Genomic DNA, 22,190 nt, shown 5'->3' on the forward strand with positions numbered 1-22,190 from the left:
TTAAGTGGCTAAACTTAAAAATATTTAGCTATAATTATTACTGCAGAATTAATTCAATAAACAGATATAAAACTCTGTTTAGGTGAATGCAAAGATTTACTGCTTCTCAAAGCAAGACAAGTTCAGTATTTATTTCAAGAAACAGCAGTTTTAGTTTTTAATGTAACACTGGTATTTAGTCGGTGTGATTATATATGCCAGTTTCAAGTATTGGTCAAACAAGTTATCTAAAGCTGGGTGTCAAGATAACACTTTCTGGCCATTTCATTGTTGAGGGCAAATGTTGACGCATCATAGAGATGAAAAATACATGTACTGAAAATACTTCTGTTTTGTTGTAGTGATGGTACCATGATTGTTGGAAGAGGGTACAAGAGGAACGGTGCCTTTCTGTATTTGTGGTGAATTCCAGCTCCAGACCTGAACATTTAGCACTTTTCACTGCTTAAATAATTTTTCTCCTTTGTACATAGGCTTCCAACCAAAGAAGACAACAGGGTTTTTTTTTTCTTTTTTGTAGATACAGAGCGTATATTTTTGGGAGGAGCATGAATGTATGCTGGTATTTTTTATACATATTGCTATAACACAGTTTTGAAAGGAGCTCCTAAGCCTTTTTATGGATGTTGTAATTTTAAAGGTTATTTTCCTGTCATATACAGTATGCTGGCATTACAGTTTAGGGCTGAAATGCTCTTGTGCTACTAGAATTACACATTTATAATAATTTTTGTAAAGTCTTAACTTAGAACTGGTTGATGTGATATTTGGGTATTATACTATGGGCAAATTGAAAGACAAACCTTGATCCTCTTCCAAAATACTGTAGTTCCAGGACTAATTTTTGTTAGCTTTTTTTAGTCATGTGGAAAACATAAGGTACAAACCCTGGTGTTTTTTCAGGTACCTAAGAGAAGATAGATTAATAAAACAGGAGATTATCTTAAAAGGCAGAACAAATCAAACCAAGGGTTAAAGAGCATGAAAAAATACATGCTGATACACCTGGAGAGAAACTACTGAGGGGAGTCTTGTTAAAAACCACAGGCAGTAAGCATAAGAGCTGAGTACTGTTCCTCTCAGTACCACAATTTGTGTCTGAAGTTAAAGGGATCCTTGTGTATGTTAGGAAGGGAAAATTATCTACAAGTACTATGATACTGGTAGTTGGAAAAATTTATGTTGAATTTGGACTTTCAGAAGTGAAATGTAGCCTTGGAATTTATTACAACAAAACCAAAACAAAGCTTAAAGATACAACTGTGTTTCATTTCATGCCAGCAGGGGAGTGCTGCTCTTTTTAGGATGGTACTTGTGAGGCCTTGACTCAGAGCATTTTGAACAGTAGGGAAGGACAACAAATGTTGAGGTAGTTCAAATAAGAGCAGCAAAATATAATAGAGGGAGGTGATCTGGCAAAGAAGAAACACTTCAGCTTTTTTGTATTCAAAATATTTCAATTTTGTATTCAATAGTATTTCAGCTATTTTGTAGATACATATGTTCTCTGCAAATGAATAAGCATTGTTTGATTTGTGTCAGAAGAGCATTATTTTGATACTGAGCTCCATTGTAGCTGAGTGTGCTTTGAACAGGATGGTTACTTCAGCAACTAAAAAGCAAAAAGGCATGAGTATTTTTCAATGAGGGTGGCCATTCTCTTTAAATCCTTAAGAATATACCAAACCCCACCATGCAAGCTTAAATTATGAAATAAGGGGAGGGTGCTCATCTTTCCCAGTGTTTTCAGTAGATGCAGAGTTTGGGCTTCCTGAAGTACAGATCTGGGTCTAACAGCTGAACCCAAGAACTGATTTGAACTTGAACAGAATGTCTTAATTTCTGAATCAAGAGAACGAGTATTTTTTAGAAAAATGAAACAGTGGAACAATTACTCCTAATATTCTCAGCTTTTGGTTTGTTGGGGTTTTTTTTCCCCTTCCTTAAGCATGGCATTTGTTAAACAGCACAATCATAAGCTGTCCATCTAATTTCATAGTGGCTCTTGAGTACAGCCTGTGCGCACATGAAAAACTTCAGCTGCAGTGAGACTGCAGGAATTTATTTTTTTTAAGCATGTACGCACCATAGCTGTTGCAGATTTTGAACTTTTGGGGCTAGTTGACCTATATCAAAACAGGAAAGGTTACATACATATTCTGTAAATGCCACTTAACCATTAATTAGAGTTGAGCTCAATTGTCCCGTTTTACATGTGCTCTGTGGCAAATATACACAAATGTGTTGTCATCATGGTTCAGTCTTCATTTGTGAACTTGGTTATGCCTGAACCATTCAGTTCTCCAGGACACCATGTTCTTGTTATTTAAACCTTCCTTAAAATAAGTGCTCCACGTTCTTCCACTTTTTTTCCCTGGTTTAAATTTTACTGTGTGTAGTAGAAGACATTGCAACTTTAATATTAGAGTCCTAATGTAGCAGCATGCATGTTTTTGTTGCAGGTTCTGTATTAGCATTTATATTTTTAATTGTATATAATTTCAGTTGAGCAATCATGCTAGATTCAGGGTCTGATTTAAAACACATGGTTTTAATTCAGTGTTGATATTCTAGACTTGTCTGCAAAACAGCTTTCTTTGGCAAGAGCATGACTACTACTGAGAACTTCATCAACTGAAGTGAGACTGATACACTCCGATACGTCACTTTGCCAGCTAAATATACAGCATGTCTATGCTCGGCCTTTCCTGAACAATTTATAGGGAGGATAATTCTTTCACAACATACAAGTGGATTTTGGTATTTCAATGCTTGGAAATTCTAATCTGGCAATGCTTGCTGAATTTTTTCCAGACTATTTTACTGGAGAGAGTTTGAAGGCAATAAAAATGAAAATGGATGTCTTCTGTATGCAGGGCAGGAGAGGGTGGAAGGAACTGAAACTTAGCTAACATCCTTTCCTGTTTTATTCATTTGTGCATCAAAAACTGGTGGTCCTGCAAAACAGAAAAAAGCAATTAGATCGTGATCTCCATGTGAATTTTTCAAAATGTATTCTTCTGTAGTCTAGTTAAGACTACAAAAATAAACCTATTATATTCTGTTAGGCTTTACTTGGGTACTGTTAGTGTTATTACCCCACTATTTTATTCAAGGGAGCTTCTATGTTAAATACTAAAAAATAAATTAAAAAAATACAATTATTTAAAACTGATTTTAAATGTAGTACATGGAAATAGAGGATATCCTGTTTAGGTTTTACGTTTGTCATTCTGTACCTGGCTCTGTTTTTCTTTGTGGGTGTCATTACAAGTTCACGTGCACTGGTTGGAATCTAAATGTTGGCTAGGTTCAAATTGCCTGTAAAAAAATCTTGGTCAAACTGAAGTAAAACCCCAAAAGCTTTTTTTTAACCTAGTGTAAAAGAAGGCTCCAGCTGATGCTACAGAAGTCAGTTACAGCAATGTTAATGGGGATTTTAAATTAAATAGTTTTGCATTAGAGTCAAATAAATTTTCTGTTCCTTTGCAGGTAATGTTCAGGTTATCTGTTTGACACATCTCAACCAGACCAAACAATGCTGAGAGAGAAAGTGGACAAGGCATTAGGGTTATTTTTGTTTTATTTTGTCTTTACCTGTGTCCTGTAATTCAATTTGGAGCAGATCTAGATTACCCGGGTAGGAATGCTTGCTAACCAATATGATGGCCTTGCTGTAGTATTCACAACTGCTTCGTCTGACGGAAACATGCTGATGGTAGTGTGATGTAGGAAACTAGAAATGTAATCTCATCTGGGTAAAGATGTAATCTTCCTAATAAGTTGTTTAGATGTACTACTACATGATGGTATTTCTCTAGCTTTCTAGGGTTTAATCAGCAAATAGATTTTGAAAAATGCTGAATTACAGTGGAAAGTTTTAGTAAATTACTTGGGATGGGAGAAAACCTTAAGTCTTGCATGCAGGCAGTTTTTCAGTATGTTGAACCAGTTTAGTCGTCCTTGTGCAAAAGCTATCTGAATTTGCATTTAACCACCACCTTTGCGTGGTAGCTATTCTGGAATGCCTGTTTCAGATTAAGTCCCTGAGTGATTTGCTTTTATCACAAAATAACACATTATTCTGAATTAATTTAATCTGCTGTATAGTTAATTGGGAGAGACGGTTTTGCTTTGTTTACTACTTTCTACAAATAATTCCTATGTCCTGCTACAGAAAAACTGTTGGAAGTGTGTTCTTAGCAGATTTTAGGTGAAACAAGATGAAAAAGGCAGAAGAAGGTGGAGGCTAAACTTTGAGAATTTAGGATTTATTACACTGACAGCTCAATGTACCATAAAGCTATGGTTAGGCCAAGAATAACTAAACGGGTTGATTTTTGGAAAGTGCACCTGTCTTGATAAAGTTTTGGGGACAGGTTTTCTTCCCTGGCTTGATTTAAAGGCAGCATATACTGTTGTAAAGGTGAACTGTATTTGCATGATTGGATCACTGCAGTTAGGAAAAGTTGAGGTTAGCTAGTGTCGGCCTCCATTACATTCTTCTTCAGTCTAGATATTGTGAAGTGAAACTCTTCTACAATAGACTTGGAAGTATATGGTCAGCTTACGTTAACACAACTTCCCTTGATCTTTTTCTGAAGAAAATTTAAATGAGGTTTCAGTTAGTGTTAGGTAACTTGGTTAAGCTTAAGTCCTCTTTCCCCTTCACATTTCTAGGCCATTTTTCTATTGTTAAAAGTAATATTCTAAAATATTAGTTGTAATGTTGTAGCTTGAGCATTGGATGCCCTATGCATTTAATGTTAAGCTGTTAAAAACTTAATCACTGGCTCAGTGGGGTAACAAAACCAAGGTTGTAGGTTGTTCTGCCTTGTAAGTTTAATTATAGCAGATAACTTGATGATTTCACTTTTTCATCCTGTTTTTTAACAAACTTTGAAATAATTATCTATTCCAACTTAACTGCATCTTTTGATCTTTGTGTATCATATATATATGCATGTATGTAGTATGCGCATGTTGGCAGTCAATGCAGTTAAAAACCATCATGTATCAGCTGACATGTGGAGACTTCTTAGCGCGCCTTAAGCATTACAGCAGTAGTAAAAATTGCTCTCAAAGTCAATTCAAGTTTTTTATTTGGGAAGAGCCTGCACAAACAAAGCAAGTGTCACTCTGTAAGGTAAGTGTACAGATTGAAGAGGAGCCACAGAGAAATTCAGAGGCTCTCTGAAGGCCACACAGAAAGTAAATGGCAGAGCCAGACTTGAACTCAGAAGTTCCTGGCTTCTGGCCTGGGGCTGAAGCCAGTCATAGACAGCTGTATTGAATTTACAGCTGTATTGAATTGTGAACAAAATGATGCTTTTCTTTTTCCTTTATGGCTTTACGGGAACAAAGCCGATTTAACTAAAATTATAATGTGGGTAAAAAGATGGAATTGGGTATTTCACCTTTCTCAGTTTCAAATGCTGAGAGTTCTCTTCTGTGTTAAAACTTCCATTCAGCAGTTGTGGATTTCCACTTACCAAGGAGTATGGTTAATGTAGCTGGGTCATAAATTCTAGCAAATTCTAGTGCAGTCAGAGTCTTGAGGTCAGGCTGAGGGCTTTTGTTGAGGGTAGAGGAATTTGGGGCTTAAGAACTGCTCTGCATGAAGCTGCTCTGCCTACTACCTGAAGAAACAGTGATGTTATTTAAAAAAAAAACACCCTGAAAAGTACATAATTTTCTTTGATGTTTTAAAATAAAGTGAAAACCTAGTTCAGAGGCAATCTTCCTGAAGTAACTGTTCATTAAACAGAAATTCACGTTTTATATTTAACACTTTTGACAAGTTTTTTATGAGGCTTTAAACATTGTTATCCTTCAGTGCAGTATGAAAGAAGAGAGGGAACCTGCTGTAGGTTTGCTGACTGGTATTTTCTTCCTGAAGTAAAAACTTAACTTTGAGTAGCTTTTGTTGAGTGTGTGGACAATTTTGGTTTTTTGAGGAATTCCATTTGGGAAGAGGTTTTGATCTAAAATATTGTCATAGAGTGAGCATCACCATTATGAGTTAATTTTCTGTATTGTCAAAAATCTGGCAGGGATTAATAAATCCATTTTCACAGTAAAAGGGACTTCCTTTACCAGGGAAAATGTCATTAGTTCCAAGCTGTAGCAGCAAAGAAGGGTTTGGTTTTTTTTCCACAGGTACATTTGCTTTATCTGTGTACCATTTCTTGCTAACTGAGGCCCTATGCAAGTGTGTAGTAAGGTTATTTTCCTAAATTACTAACATGGAATGTAGCTAGAGAAAACAAACTAAAAACCCAAAACAAATAAACAAAAAACACCTCAGTGTTTTGCCAGGAAGTAATTTTCATTTTGTCTGTTAAAAAAAAGTTAAATAGCTCCAAAAAGAAATACCGGTATTGAAAACTTAACAATAAAATATTTCACTTCTGAGGGGTTGAAGCACTTAAGCCCTCCTTTCTCTTTTCTCCCTGACTCTGCAACAGTGCCCCAGTGTCTCCTGGTGTGTGCAGTGTGACTGTATTTCACTATTTGGAACAAATCATTACTGAGTGGTGTGCACTTTGAGGCTGCATCTAAAAATTTCATTGGTAGTTAACAAAAATCAGAATAATTAATTTGAGCATTACAGTGATCTACTTTTATATTTTTTTATTTTTTTTTTTTTTTTATGCACCCTGCTGACCGAGACAGATGAAAAATGCTTTCTGACTTTCCGTTTCAGTTTCAGCTGTTTGTTTACAAGTCCCTATTCCCTTTGGTTGTGGCTTCAGGAGAGACTTAAACTGGATGTTTGTCAACTTTGTTGCACAGGCCTGGACCTCTTTATAGAGATTGACATTGTTGTGGCAGTTCTTGCTTTATTCACCTATTACAGCTGGTAATATGTTGTAATTAAATTGCGAAGAACTAATTGTATAGTTCTTAGCAGCAGGTCTTCCAGAAACACTGTAACCATATAGTGATGAGTGGCTGAGTTCAGAGTTGCTACCCAGTCACCACCCGAAACAGCACTATGGACTAGATTCTTGTGACAGCGAGTGGGAGACAGGCTGAACTTGTTTAATTCTGAGCTGTGTTGCCCCTGATTTAAGTTGGTAGAGGCAGCTGCAGTGGCAGAATAAAGTTCATCTTTCCTCTCTTTAAAACAGCATGTTAGTTAAGAGCAAGCTTATCAAAGGCCAGTTTAACTAAGGATTTGTTTCCAGTAGTGTCCAATGTATTTGTTTTTTTTCCCCCCGATACTCTTTGTAAAGAGCATAATGAAAGAGTTGGTGACTCTTAGTACGCTTCCCCATTTAAGTCAGCCACATGTAAATTGTACTTACTACCGTAAGTCCAGCTGGCACTTCCAGCATAGCAGATGATTTTGATTAAAGCTGAAGGTCTGGTCCTTCACCTGAAATTTGGAATTTTAAATGCTTATGTGAGTGATTGAATTCTGCATCATTTTTACTATAAGGTCATGCTAATCTTTTTGCTAGGTAGCATTGATCATTTTTTCAATGCATTGGCTTCATAGTAAAATAGATACTTTGCGCTGACGGTATGCATGGAAGCATCAATAAGCTGACAAATTAGATTTGAGGTTGTAGTGTTTAAAGGGCTTTTCTTTCAGCAGGAAATAGTCTCCCACATCAGCTTACACATTTTAACCTTCAACTTTATATAGCAGCAAAGAGTTGACCTGTCTTTATGCAGAGCTACCTTTCTTAAAGAGGATAGAGGAGGAGGTTTAACTGAATAGATCACAAATGCCGATATTTGTGGAACAGTGAATATGTCACATTCTTGTCGTGTATTATACACTGGTTTTGCATAGTGTCTAAAAAATGAAACTGCTGTGTTCCACACATTTACAGAATTGATCTGTGGTAGATAAGGAAGAGGTAGCTGTTAATTAAAGACAGGAGGATCTGTTTTCAGATCTACTGTCCGCAGAGGTAAAAATTATTTTTTGTCACTGGAAATGGGAAGAACGTATGTGACTCTATATGCTGCATGCTTTAAATTGTTTTGATGTAGCTATTCCTCTGTTAGGACTGAAGTTGAAAAAAAGTACATGTTGTTAGCTACCCAGAAGTAAAAAAGTCTGTTTCTCATTGAAATTTACAATCTCTGTAAGTTTTCTGCATTTCTTTGTGTCTTATGACATCATTGTTGAACAGGAGAAGTAAATGGTTTTCATTAAAAATAAGCTGTTACTCTTCCATAATGCAGGAAGGCAAAAATTTCCTAAAAGCAGCAAACATTATTTGGGTTGAGAATTTAACAAGACAAACTATCTTAATCTTGGAACTGTAGAAATGTGTTAAATGGTAAATTTCAGTTATATCACAATGATTTCCACCTCAGTTTTTCCCTTGCCACTTAAATTTTTTATTCTCTGTTTACCATTGTGGTGGTGCTTTTTGTAACCTCTTAGGTGGCAGTGCAGCAGTTTCGCCATTTTGGTTTCTTCTCTGGATTACCTAGTTTTATTTATTTGTTTTACTCTTCCATAGCAGAAAAAGTGGTGCATGTCTGGAAGATTAACCATAGCCATTTTATATGTGGTTTGCAACTTCCTGTCATCTTAGAATTTTTGTATGTTGAAGCAACTTTCTGATGTGAATTTACATGTGAAAGAATGAAAGCTTTTTGGAATAAAGATATCATAGAGCTGACTTAGTTTATGAGAGAAATTTTTGCTTTGATGGTAATGTATATTAATTTAAAAATATATCCTTATTGCTTCTTGGGTATGAGTGGACACTAGATTTTTCAAGTGAAACATATATCCAGTCCTCAGATTGATTATTTACTACTTTAAAAAAACTCTATGTTATCTTAAGCTACCGTATTAAAAAGCAAGAGATACTTAAATGGGATTGGAGTTAGAAATTGATCTGGTGCTGTATTTGTGAATGACATAAGCAGCAAGTGAAATTAATCACTTAATCTGTAAACTGTCATTCCTGGAAAGAGACAAGGAATGATAACCCTCAATCAGGATTTCAAAACTCTTGTCTTCTTCACTCAGTACAAATAGCAAAATTTCTCAGATGAGTGGCTGCCGAGATTGGGCAGACAAAATTCCACAAAAGTAGCAGCATAGTTAAAAGAAATTCTTTCCCTGGTGGGAGACTATCCTTAGTTTAGACAAATGCCTGAGGACAGAGTGAACACTTTTCACATAAACTTTCTAATGTCTTTGTTTAAGAAGTAAGGAAATGATTGTTTACTTAGCAATTAGTAAGAGTTTCGTGTCTAGACTAGGTGGTTTAATCTATGCTTTATTTCCAGAAGGCATGAAATAAAGTTAACTTTTTAAAAATGCAGCTAGGGAATGGTGCACAGCATCAGGACTGTAAAAATGGATGAATCAAAAATAGCTTATCAGATTATTGAATGTGAGAGGTGGCAGTCGTCTCTGTGTATTAATGGACAGTTTCTTAGAGGTTCTTTTGTTTCTGCCTCATAACTACTGTGGCTAGTTAATTTTAAATAGATTGTTAAACAGGTATGATCGTATGGCCTGCAGTATGCTGTTTTCCATGCTTTTCCATTCCTTCTGGAATGAAGAAGAGAGATTTTTACTTTTTTTTTTTTAAGTTACTGCTATATGGGTGTCTCAGGTCACCTGCACAGATTACAGGTAAGATTCACTACTGTGTTTAGCAAAGGCTTATGTTTTCCCGCTTAAATCAGGAAGACATGCAATTTAGGGTGACAGTACTGTATTGTAACACAGTGGCTGCTACTTGTGATGGTTTTGTTCCATGGTTCTAGTAAATTCCTGCTTAAGTTCTTACTGTATCTCTAGTGTTAACCGTGGTGTTAACCTGATTATACCCAGAGTGGTCTCTCTTTAAAAATGTGCTTATCATTTGGCAGTTGCAGTTTTCTGTGACCCTACAAAGCTCTTGACTGAACTTCTAATATCCTTCCTGATAATGCTTCCTATGGAGAACTGACAGCTGTCTCTTTCATCTTTCCAAGCATAGCTTGCCAAAACCAAAGTTAAAAATATTAAAAACTCGACAGCACCACCACCACTACCCCCAATAAAAACCCCAACAAAATCCCCACCCCACAAACAAAAAGAAGTAATAAGATGTTTACTTAGAAATTCTGGGGTTTCTCCATCTTTCCAGTTAATGGAAGCAAGTAATTAAAAACATGAGGAGAAATGATGCAGCAAACTTTCAAATAGTGAGGCACATTTACACTTTTGTACAAACATTACGTGCCAATTCATTGTGCTTGGAGACATTAATAAAAGGGGGCGAAGTTTTTTTCTTTGCTATATGTGGAAACTAATTTTTACTAGCTTTCTGAAGTACATTATACATGTTTTCCTCGGAGATTCCTAAAACGGAAGGAATTTTCCTTGACACGTATGCAGTCATACCATAAATCATAGACCTGTGATATAATGTACTTAAAAATTTAATGCTGGCCTTTGAAATTTTTAAGAATTTGCCCTTCACAAAGAAAGAAGGGTGCACAGCTAATGTCAAATCAAGCGTTCTGCAAGTAATTGTTCCTCAAAAACAGCAGCAGTTTCAAGTCTTTGAAACTTAGGAAAGTGTATAGCAATGCAACTTCTACTCACTATTATGTCTTGGTTGTTCGTGTTCCCCCCACTGTTTTTGACAGTATCTTGGGCAAATAGAAAACCACTGGGTTCCAGAGAACGTTGGTATGGTACTGTTAATTCAGGACAGTGATCATCATCCTGTATGAATGAAGGATTCACAGTTGCAGACAGGAAAAAATAATGTTGTAGGTAATTAAGAGTGCAAGTGGTGTTTATAGACACTGCATGCCTCGATGAGGGTATTTGGCCATTTTGAGGTCTTTGTCATTCCAAGAAAACTATTACCTGATCAAAATGATATCCTCAAAACTGAATTGACTGTATGAGGAGACAAGTTTGGAGAGGCTTTGAATTTTTTGGCTGCTTAAGTAGCTGCATGAGGAAGGATTATTAGTTTCTTGTAGTTCAAAACAAGTCACGTCTTGCTCTTGTATTATGTTGTTGTTTTCATTTTTCCTGTTTCCTACACGCAGTTTCTTTAAAATTCTCTGGTTTTCATTCTATGTGCCAATGAATAATTTCAGCTTACATCTTAATTAGTCACAAGTTGTGACATGGAATATTGAGTTGAGATGTTTTGAATAATAATTCATTGATCTCACTTTTGAATGAAAAATGACTAATGAAAAGGATGGACAGCTGGCTGCAGTAAGAAGGGTGAGAATCATGCATCTGGCAAACACGCACCTCTGTACCAGGCTCTGCAAAGGCTCAGTGTGTTCAACAGATTTGAAGGTTCCCTAAGAGTCAAACGCAGTTGTTTTTCAGTGCCCTGAGGTCTTCCTGTTTTAAAAGTAGAATCCTAGCCTAGCATATCTCTCTCCTGTGAGCAAACTGCACTAGGATAGAGTTCAGTTTTCTTTATTGATTGAGAACACATCAAATTCCATAGTAAAACCCACACCTTTCTTTTATTCACTTATATTTTATGCCTGTGAGTCTCATGTTTCGGCCTTCAGAATGTAACGATGCAGCAAGGAGAGGACTTAATGCACTTCTGATTTACTTATTTCTTAAGCAAGGTCTGCAGGCTCTCATCATCGTTGAAGCCTGGATGAGACCTGATTCCTGCCTATCTGCCTTAACAGCAGGTGCAAGGCACAGAGCAGTAGGGCATGGTCTGTTAATAAAATCAGTCACTTTTAATGCCATGTATACATCTTACAAATACCACTCCCTCACATGAATGGTGGTGTGCATCTGATTCTAAAAGCTGTTTTAAGGAGACAGCTTATCTAATTTATCAAGATAATTTTTATCACCATTTAAATCTTCACACAGAAGTAGGTAGGGAGGAGGTTTATGTTAGTTTATATATTGTAAAGAGTATGTCTTAAAATGCATGCCAAAGTTGATGTGTGACAGGACAGTCTGTTTAATACCCTTAAAGTGCTAAATGTATTTAAGCTTTTTTGTTCTGAAACACCTGGCTTAAAATTTTGCATTGCTGTTCCACTAGATTTTAGGTTATCATCATCATCATGTAATTACCCTGTAAGCAACACATATTGAATAGTAGCCTTATAAAATAGGGTGGTTTAGTGATACAGTATTTGCTGTATCTCTGTATTACTGGTATGGCAGGTCCTAACTTCACTGTTGTCTGCAGTGGAATTTTGATGACCTTCAGTACAACCATGATCTGTAACAGTATAGTTCTGATTCCTTTCTTAGTATACATATGGTCCTCCGTGGCTCACAGTGTCTCTTAAAAATGTGAGAATATGCTGCAACACAATTACACATTTTGCATGGGATATCCATGTCTACATAATACTAGATAAAAGCTAGGAATGAGCAGCTTTGTGTATATAGTAAAACTCTGTTGAGAACTAAGTGCACTGAAAAAATGTTTTTGACTTATCATTAGAACCAAAGCATGAACTTGGAAATACTGTGGTGTAGCAGAAGGATGACGTATCTGTGCTTTTCTAGTTTTGGAGAGTTACTTGCCTGATGGTTGTGTCTGTATTAGATCAGTTTGTCTGGAGACCATACACTACTGCTGCTGTTGATGTAAAGGTTCTGTGGCTGCAGACTTAACAGGTTGCTCCCTCTTTGGTTCCAAGTACGTTTGGAAACATCTCGGCACTATTTGATCTTGAACTTGGTCTTACTTCTAAGTGGCAATGAATTGATTAGGATCTTCAAGATCGTTGTGTTGAAGGCTGGGTGACTAGTTAACCCAGAACTCAGCAACTTTGGGGCTGTTGATTTCCAAAGAATTAACTGGGAGTGGGGGGTGGAACACCATTTATTGAAGCCTACCTGTTAAATCTCATCTGTCCTCTATTGAAGACGTAATGCTTGAATGATAACATAAACTATGTTAACTAGCTGTTGTCCCATGTAAGAGGGAAGAACAATTGCTTCATGTGATGAAAGCTGTATATCAGATACTGAATTGTGCTCTGGTTTTGTGCTGTAAGAAAACCTGAGATAAAATTATAATAGCGATACATACCTTCATCACCCAGAGTAAGTTGCTACAGCCAGATTACGACCTTTGAAAGGGTAAAACAAACACAAAAAACCTGATTAGATCCAGGCCTTCATTACATAGAAGAAAAACATACAATGTAATTTTTAAAAAAATAAATAAAAAAAAAAACCAAAAAAACCCCACAAAACAAAACCCCGTTTTTTATTTGGTGAACTCTGTGTCAGCCTTCACTGAATCTGTTATTTTGGTGGGAAATAAAACTGTGCTTGAGCTGGTTAAAAAAAAACCTAACAAAACCCCCAAAAAGCTGCTAGGCTTGAAATATGAATTACACAATTTTTCATTTAATTTCTTTATCAACATTGTAACAACAATGTCCTCTTTTCTAACACAGGGTTCACTGTAAAGTGAATCTGTAAATGTTTTTAGTGCAACTTGATTTTGTCTTATGTAGAAAACAGTAGTCTTTCTCCAAAGCAAAAGTAATTTTTGCTGTTGTATTAACATCAGATTCTCAAACTGAACTTAAAAGGGAAATTTTGCAGGAGTTCAGTGCTTGTCACCTTTGGGGTCTTTTTGTTAGGTTAACAGGCATTTAAGTTAAAAAAAAAATGTATTTGAACTTCTATCATTAAAGTCTGCAAATATGGCAGCACATAGAAGCAGATCAGCTTTGGTATGTTTTAGCATGGTTGGCTTTCACACTAGAACTGAGTGTTACAGTGTCTTATAGTTGTCATTGGAAAGAGTAAATAACTGTAAAGGAGTAATGTTTGTAGCAGTCAAGTGTGAACATGTTATATTAAGTTGTAAAATCACTGAAGTTGATGACTACAGTAGAGTTTGCTGAAAACAATCATTTTGGACTTGTAAAGGTTACTTTTTTTTGAGAATGGATATTTAATTCTTCAAAGAAATTGGTATTTTGATTCCTTAATTACTGGAGTACGTGACTGTTAACAAGCAACTTGCTTTCATTTGTGGGATCTGAATTCGTATTTGAATTGTGTCCCAGCTTGATATTACTTGTTAATTTTGTAAAAGTACCAAAGAATATCACACTCATATCTGTCTTCTCTGAAGAAAGTTACTAGACGACAAAACCAGACTTTTAATAAAAATCTCATGAGAACTGTTTTCTGTCTTTGGAGGAAGCCAAACTTGGTGTCTTCATGAGAATGCTGCCTGAAATTTAGTGCAATCTTTGCAGGACTGAGTGTGACCTAAACTTTATATTAATGTATTAGCGATCAAGGGCTGTTCACATCACATTTGGAGTATTAATTCTGTCCTTGTTTCTAATGGAGTGCTCCTTAATAGCAAGAGCCATTTATTCTCCATACTGCTGACTTGTCCTATGACTGAACATAGGTTATTTATTGCATGGGTTTACTCATGTGCAGAATTAAGTTGTACATACTTCTTAGTGTTGTTGCAATGCTTAATTAATATTTATAAAGGCCTTTGACATGCTGTGATGAAAGGAGCTGTGCAAATGTTCAGTACTGGTATTATTTTATTAGTGAAAATACAGGAGGAGTCAGAAGGATACCAGTTTTTAATTCAGAGTGAGCAATGGAGTCATTCTGTAACCTTCTGTAACCTTGAGCAGGTCATGTAGTCTCTTGTTTTGTAACATACCCTGGGAAAGCTCTGTGTTGCTCAGCACGTGTTATTAAATGTTATGCTGCCCTCCCCCAAGACAATTCTAAGGAGGAGGGGCTGGGGGGAAGGGAGGAAAGAAAAATAAAAGTATACAACTCTACTGAGCTGCTAAACATGCTAAATACATGCTGGTATTTCTTAAGGAAATACTATCATTAGAAGTAGGGGAGGGTGAGAAGGTAATGGATGTAACAGTTGCATTTTAGAGTCAGCATGAGACCTTGAACATGTGTTATCTAGACACAGACCAGAACAAATTTTGCCTGTTGCAGATCGCTTTCTCGTTCAAATTCAGTATATACTGTGCTTAACTGCAACTTCACTGTGAAGTGTCTGTGTAATCTTTATTGCATTCTAAGAACTCAATCACTAATCCATGGTATTTAGCTGGTATACAAGTCTTACTTAGACTGAGTACTATCTGTATTTGAGCTTTGTGATTGCCAAGATTGATAATCAGCTCTTATAGCATCTAGTATTTGGCTATTGCATAACAATATCTGTATCAATCTCTTGTGTGGTTTTTCCCTCATCTGACAGAGGAAGGTTATGATTATATACTGTCATTAAAATTACAAGATACTGATGAACTTTTGAAAAGTATGTATCTTAAGACTTAGTATGTATATAAGACTTAACCAGCTAACCATCTGTCTAATTACATAAGGTGCGGTAGTGTTTAATGAAGGCAACTTGCCATGCTTCATGCATGCAAATACAGGGTTTCAGTTTTTTGTTTCATACAAGATGCTACATCTGCATTTTACCCATTGCGCAAAATGCATAAATATGGTTTAAAACAAGGAGCTTCAAAACTTACTTAAAGTACTTTAGGAAGGAACCAACTTGCCCAGTGAAGTGTGAGGTGTAGCTGAATTGCAAGTGCTGGTTTGTGCATGTGTCTTATGGTGAATTCAAACTGAAAGCACCTGGGGTTTTGTCCTGCTTTATTACAGTCTTGTTGTGTAGCTTGTTCCCGGGGGCTTTTTATTTGCTGTTAGTCCTGCTTCAGCTCTCAGCTCAGCTGGCATAAGGACGAAGAGGCATAGTATTTGTCTCTGCCGAGGATAAACAATGGTTTGTACTCTTCAAGAACAGCAACTGGGGGTGGTGGTGCAGGATTCTTCATATAATCCTACTTACAAGCCTTAATTTATGGAGCATGTTTAGTATAAATGGAATATCAAGAATTTACTGCCCAACTCCAGCTGAGTATGCTGAACAGTACACAGATAGGTTTTTTTGAAGAGACAGTAATTTGGCAAGATTTATAAAGCATTTCACAGACCTTGCTAAATATGTTAGTTACTTCTGCCTATTAGACTTCCTGATGTGGATCATGACAGTCCTGAAACTTTGTAGCTGCTTATTTGCAGGAAGGAGCTGAATGAATTTTCTTACCTGTTAAAAATAAATATTGCCTCAGGCAATAACTGGATTAGAAAATGCAAACCTTAAATACCTTTGCCAAAAAAATGTGAGCAAGCTGTAAGAGTGGGGTTTTTTTAAATGCATTAGAAGTTCAAGAAACCTTAATTTACTGGTTCTTCCAGCTTGGCCTACAACAGATGAATAATAAATTTGTGTGGAAAACAGTGTTCTTAACTTCCCACTGATAAAATTAAATACATTCTTGCTTTAGTATTTTGATTTAGTGTAATTAAAATAATGACTTGCAGTTTGATAAATGTTATTTTCATTACTACAGTGCCCTGAAGCACTGTATATGGAAAATTTTACAGTATTATACAGATCTGGAGGTATGTAATGTGCTTGTCAGGCTATTAATTAACTTGTATAAAGTGTTTTGGGTTTTACAGCAAGTGAATTTAGAGTGTTTCTTTGGAAATGGAATAAAAGTAAACATCAGATCACTTACAAAATGAAGTATATATTTTGATGCTGTGAGGGTATCCTTATAATATCCCTAGGCAGATAGAATTCCAAGCACCTCATCATTCAGTAGAAACTGCTTAAAAGAAGCTTCTTTCTGTCTGGGTTTGGTTTGTTGTTTTGTTTTTTGGTAATTTAACTGTCACTAGACAGAAACTGCTTCACTTAAATATATATTTCAGGTTTTTTCTTGATCCCTCCTGAAGTGCCACACCATGACAGTTGAGAAACCCCCCAGTATTTTAAAGTGTGTTCAACTACAGCAATAACACTGTAATGTGATGTTACCTAATGTTTTCGTTATTTCCACCTTTCCCTAAAATTCTGTCCTGTATGTCCAGATAGTTTGGATCTTTTACGAGGCTGGCTTTTAGGTCTCATTTTTTAATGAATGAGAAAAAATGTCAATTATAATCCAAGAAATACTGAAATGTATTTTAAATGTAACTACAAAGGTTCTGTATGAACCAGTTTCTTACTGTCTATGTGGCCTGTGCTGGTGCCACAGATGTTCTAGGAAATGTTCTAGGAGAATGTTTCATTTAATTAAACTAAAAGTATATTATACTTTTTCAGTATTCTTTCTGAAATGTCACATTCTGACATTAAAACAAATGTCGTAATTGTTGTATGTACTGTGGCACAGTTACCATAGCAAATAGATTAGTTTCTTGGGACTTTTTTTAGTATTAAAAAAAATAAATATATATTCTTGGCATTTAAGAGAGAAGCTTGTAATCTAATAAGGTACAGAGCCGCTTTTGTTAAAATTTGGTTTACACCGTAGTCAGGAGTTAACATTTGCTTTTTAACTGCAGTCAGAAGATTAACAGTAAACAGGTGTTTTTTCTAGCACTTCTCATACATACCTGCAAGAATGCATTACTAAGGTGGCACCAATGCTCAGCAGCTTCACTTGTGTCACAATTTGTAACCAGTTCAAAGCCCCAGTGCAGCATTGGTAAAGCTGCCGGTAGAGCTTTGAGCTTGACTTGCAGAGTCAATATGGGCTGCAAAATGCCGTGCTGTACCGATATAGACACCTGAAGAGGAGGGTAGCTCATTTAGGGGTTTCTGCTGCAGTTCTTCTGCAGAAGACATATCTGTAATTAGTTCCCTGCTCACTGAACCACTAAGCACAGAAATGCTTATTCATTCTACTCTTAAGGTAACACATTTTTTTTAAAAAAAGGATTCCAGAGCTGGATTGCCAGAGTCACTGATACAGAGCTGGGTATGGTCAGCGATGCACAGTCCCTGGCAGCTGGACAGTATGGTGCCCCATGGGAGTCAACGATGGGGCTGATAATGTTTGACATCTGTATTAATGACCTGGTTAATGGATGGAATGTACCATCAGCACATTTGCAGGTGATCCTAAACTGAGCTCAGTGGTTGATACCTCTGGATGGTAAGACTGCTGTTCAGGAACCACTCAGTAGGCTGAAGAAAACGATCTGACAGAAACCTCTTGAAAGTCAACAAAGGTAAATGGAAAATACTACACCTAGGGCAAAATAACCCAGTGCTGTAGCATAGGTCAGGCATTCTCTGGCTAGAAAGTAGCTCTGCAGAGAAAACACCTGAAGGTCCTAACAAAGAAAAAGTAGAATGTGAGTCAGCAGTGTGTCCTCGATGGTAAGAAACCAACTGTGTGCTGGGTTGTATTAGCAAGGTCAAGAGAAGTGATTCTTTTCTATTCAACACTTAGAAGCGCACCTGACATACTGTGTCCAGTTTTGGCTTTCATACAGGAAGGACACTGGCATACTAAATGGTCACTAAGACGATTAGTGTTCTGGAGCACATCTTGCACAAGGAGAGGCTTAGAGAACTGGATTTGTTCAGCCTTAGAGATAGAAGGCTAAGGGAGAAATAGTACTGCTGTCTTCAGCGGCCTATGAGGAGGGTATAGAGAGCCAGACTTTTCCTGGAGGTGGTGCACAGTGATAAAATAAGAGACAGTGAACACAAGTTGCAGAAGAGAAATTCTAATTAGGTACTGGGGGAGGTAAATGTAATGGATATAGTAAAAATAAAAAGAGGTGGAGGGGGCGGGTAAGCATTTAAGCTCTCCACAGTGGTGGTAGTGTCCCTGTCTCCCTATCCTTGGAGATACAACCTTCTTGGTGATGGTTCTGCTTTGACTGTGAGGTTAGACCAAACTACAGGTGACTTCCAGAGGTCCCTTCAATCAGAATTATTTGTGAATTATTGGATGGTGAGACCAGTAAGGGTATCATGTATCTAGCACAGAAAGCATCACTTAGTTCCAAAAGATGAATTGGTTTAAAAAGTAATTTTAAAAAGACAAACCAGAAAGGACTGTTTAGGGGAAAATGTTCTGTGTAACTTTTCTTCTGTTAGTTTTCAAATGACAGATTTTTTTTCACCTGACATGCAAACCATTTGAGATTATAAAACCAGTAGAGTTTACATCTTTTAATCTTTTACTACAAAGCAAGACTGGCAAATACTTCTGTATTCTGCACTTGCAGACTAATAAGCAATCCCTTATCCCACACCTGGCATTTTTCTCGGGCAGCCTGCATTCATTTCAGATCCTTGTTATATGGCGAAGTAGGACTTGCAAGTATTTCTGTATGCACACTGAAGCAGGTGAAGTGTTCTTACTCGGTGGTGAAAAGAAGTCTCACATGCAAAGGAGAATTCAGCAGTAGCTCTCTCAGAGCGATCACCTGTCCAAGGCTTTGATATTCCCCCGCCCACACACCCATAGTTGCAGAAATGAAAGGACTTCGCTTAATGGAAGATACAGAGAAATGTTTTTACAGGTAGTCTGTCCTCTTACCTGCTGAAATTTCGGCTTTAGCAAGAATTAGGTTTGAAAGAGCACAGATTACCCGGGTAGATAATTTGTAGTGGAATAGAGATCTCAACTGTACATCTTGAGGATTGCCAGCTCTTCCCTTGACAAAAAAAATTACTTGTTTCTCTCTAACCCTGCAGCAGAGACAGTTTCTTTTTTGAGATTTTATTATGGTAGCCGTTATCCATTTACTGATGAATATTGTTTGTTACTTGTTCATTTCTGTGTATTTTCTGTGGCTTGCAGAACCACGAAGGTATTTTTCTTGGCAAACAGTTGCAGATAATGGAGATTTCCACATGTGTGAATAGGTTATTTAGAGGAAAATAAGGTGACTTGGTAGTCACATAAAACCTTGAAGTCCTGAGTAGAACTGTGTCTTTCTGAATGAATGTTCTGATATGATAAATTACTTATCATATTAATTACAGGCAGATTTCTAACTTAGTGTTTTGCCATTCTTGGCCTGGTTTTGCTGCGTTTCACAATTGTCCAAACACACTTTATCTCTGTCTTTGATATGCATCAGTGCACATGCTATGAATTAAGAATTACTGATCTGAGCTCTGAAGCATTTGAAGACTGAGGTAGGGGAGAAGGCTTGCTCAGTTCTAGAACTTTGGCTATAGCTACCCATTTCCTTAAAATTTTTCCTTTTCATCAGCTGTGGCTTACATTTGGAAACTTTAGATTGTACGTGGAAGTAATTCTTTCAATGTAGACAAGTGATACAGCTGTAAAGAGTAATTATAGTATGGAATACTAAATTTGAGTTCTGTTTTTAGACTATCCATGTTTTTTTTACTAACAGGAAACTCATAAAACTGAAATTGATTCCCTGCCCCCAAACCATTTGCTGAAGTGTTGAGAACAAACCTCCTTATGTATATTAGTTGTATGGTAGGGCTTACACTGCCCAGTTCTTTGAAGTAAACAGCCCTTCATGGTCAGAGTTGTTTTCTTTCTGTTACGTAAATCATTGTGTATGTGCGTTTATATATGTACACAGTCCAAAAAGAATTAATCTTGTTCTATTAGCAAGTCTAAAAGCAGTCTCTAAAGAGTCTTTCTTTAGAAAAGTGTACTTTTAGTGAACTCAGTATACCAGTGTTTTAAAGTTGGTTATTTTCTGCAGCAGCTTCAAATTACTGATGTTTTGCTGTGATAAAGCATATCAGTTGTTGCAGATACGCTATTTAAAGTAAGCAAACTTCTTGCTGTGACGCTGTTTTGGTTTTCAGCCAAAGAGAAGAAAACAGCTTACTCCAACTCCTTGATAAGCAGTAATCTTTTGCATTTTGAAAACACTACAGAGCATTTCTAAAAACATACTTTATAAAGTAGTCTTATTTAATACAGGTAAAATGTATATTTTCTGTATAAAATCCATAGCTTGCTAGGGATGGTGATGGTGATACACTTACTGTCTGTCTTGTTATACTATGTACTTGTGTTATAAATATCAAAGTTTTCATACTCTATTGAAAGGCTGAGTTCTGATACCTTGATTTCACTTGAATTCAAAAAGTGTGGGACAATCATACTTTTATGAACTGGTTGATTTTAAACTGTGTAGTTTATTCCCTTGGATGTTGCAGTAGTTCAGTGATGCTGTAAACTTAAGTCTTATTTCATGCAAACAAGTAACTTTTCTTCTTGAAATCTTTATACTTTGAATCTTCAAGAGTGCTACTCTGAAGGATCAGGTTTTTTCCTTATAAGCATCAGAATTCATTTGGCCTACAATAACATCATCATCCATTTTTGTCAGTTCAACCTAAAGACCGACTTTCTAAAGGCCATCTCCTATCTAACCAGCTTTTGTATGGTTTATGTCTATCTAGTTTATGCATGCAAGCATTGCTTAACAAGAAAGGTTGTTTTGTTGTGCATCTTCACATGTTTAAATAAAATTAATAATCCCCTTTTGAATCTTTCGATCAGCAAGATCATAACTCTTTATGTGGCTTAGTCTAGTGGAAGTAATTTTACCTTCAGGAATTTAGGGTCTGTCAACCCCTGGGATTTATCCCATGCTGTGTTACATCTTGCTTCTGTTTTGGTGTTCTGTTTGAATATGCTGAAGCACACTTTTGGGTTTGGACATGCCACACTCATGCTGTTGAAACAATGGAGCATGTCTGTTAAGTGAGATACATTGAATGAAAGTAGAAGTAAAACTAAGTATTTCTACACTCCAGTAGCAGTGCATTTAATTTTGGTTCATGTCTAGTCTCTGACATCCAGCTTCCTGATAAGATTTAAAAGCTTTCATCCACCTTGATCATTTGAAGCAGTCAGCTGCCAGTGTTAGCTGTAGCAAGAAAGCCTTGTAGCTCAAGGTGCAAGAACTCATTTGGGAGCTTGTAGTATGCTTTTTCTTCATTGCTCATGACCCTTAGTTCTAATCAGCTTGTGCTTTTTAATGTATTTTTTTATATGAATACTCTAATGCTAGAGGATTGTACCAATAAAGCCCCTTTAGGAGAATTGTCACAGAGCAGAGTATAGGGTAAAGGACTAAATACAGTTCAGAGGAAACAGTCTCCTTAATATATTAGAACAATGTAGGAGTCTGTTTCAAAAGGAAATACACTCACTTTTACTCGTAGATCTTCCTGTAATACAATTTAGAGAATTTTAACTGGGTGCTCTGTGGAGAGGTGTTGTGATACAATAAGGTGCAGTTTCATTCAGTTGCAACCAATTTTAACACATTCCTTTGAAAGAAGATTCCTTGCTGCTTATGTGTGCTACTTCTGGTGTTCATCTGGTAATACTCTAAGCTAATTCCA

General features: G+C 36.5%; 1 protein-coding gene and 1 long non-coding RNA gene across 23 annotated transcripts in view; one reads left to right on the forward strand and one right to left on the reverse strand.

Annotated features, from left to right (window-relative positions):
* TNRC6B (trinucleotide repeat containing adaptor 6B) overlaps positions 1-22,190 on the forward strand; it is a 153,536-nt gene that overhangs the window by 66,485 nt on the left and 64,861 nt on the right. Inside the window, exon 1 of one of the 20 annotated variants that reach the window (XM_055712644.1) lies at positions 17,964-18,052. The exons of 17 other annotated variants lie outside the window; for them this stretch is intronic. The gene's annotated coding sequence lies outside the window, so the exon portion shown is untranslated. Of the gene's footprint in view, positions 1-17,963; positions 18,053-19,962; positions 19,983-20,613; positions 20,755-22,190 lie in introns of those variants that run through there. 2 more of the 20 variants (XM_055712650.1, XM_055712648.1) reach the window with 2 other exon arrangements.
* LOC106631637 (uncharacterized) lies at positions 342-17,719 on the reverse strand. 3 transcript variants are annotated; one of them, XR_003563328.2, is made up of 7 exons: positions 17,435-17,710; positions 13,029-13,068; positions 10,580-10,702; positions 7,311-7,381; positions 5,493-5,639; positions 3,240-3,321; positions 342-2,957 (listed from the first exon to the last, which is right to left on the reverse strand). It is a non-coding gene; the product is annotated as an uncharacterized LOC106631637 (long non-coding RNA). The 3 variants fall into 3 exon arrangements; XR_008732604.1 differs by lacking the exons at positions 342-2,957; positions 3,240-3,321 and having other exon boundaries at positions 3,331-5,639; positions 17,435-17,719; XR_008732605.1 differs by lacking the exons at positions 342-2,957; positions 3,240-3,321; positions 10,580-10,702 and having other exon boundaries at positions 3,331-5,639; positions 17,435-17,708.

Source organism: Falco cherrug, chromosome 5 (assembly GCF_023634085.1).
Source record: "Falco cherrug isolate bFalChe1 chromosome 5, bFalChe1.pri, whole genome shotgun sequence".
In the NCBI taxonomy this organism is placed as follows: Eukaryota; Metazoa; Chordata; class Aves; order Falconiformes; family Falconidae; genus Falco; species Falco cherrug.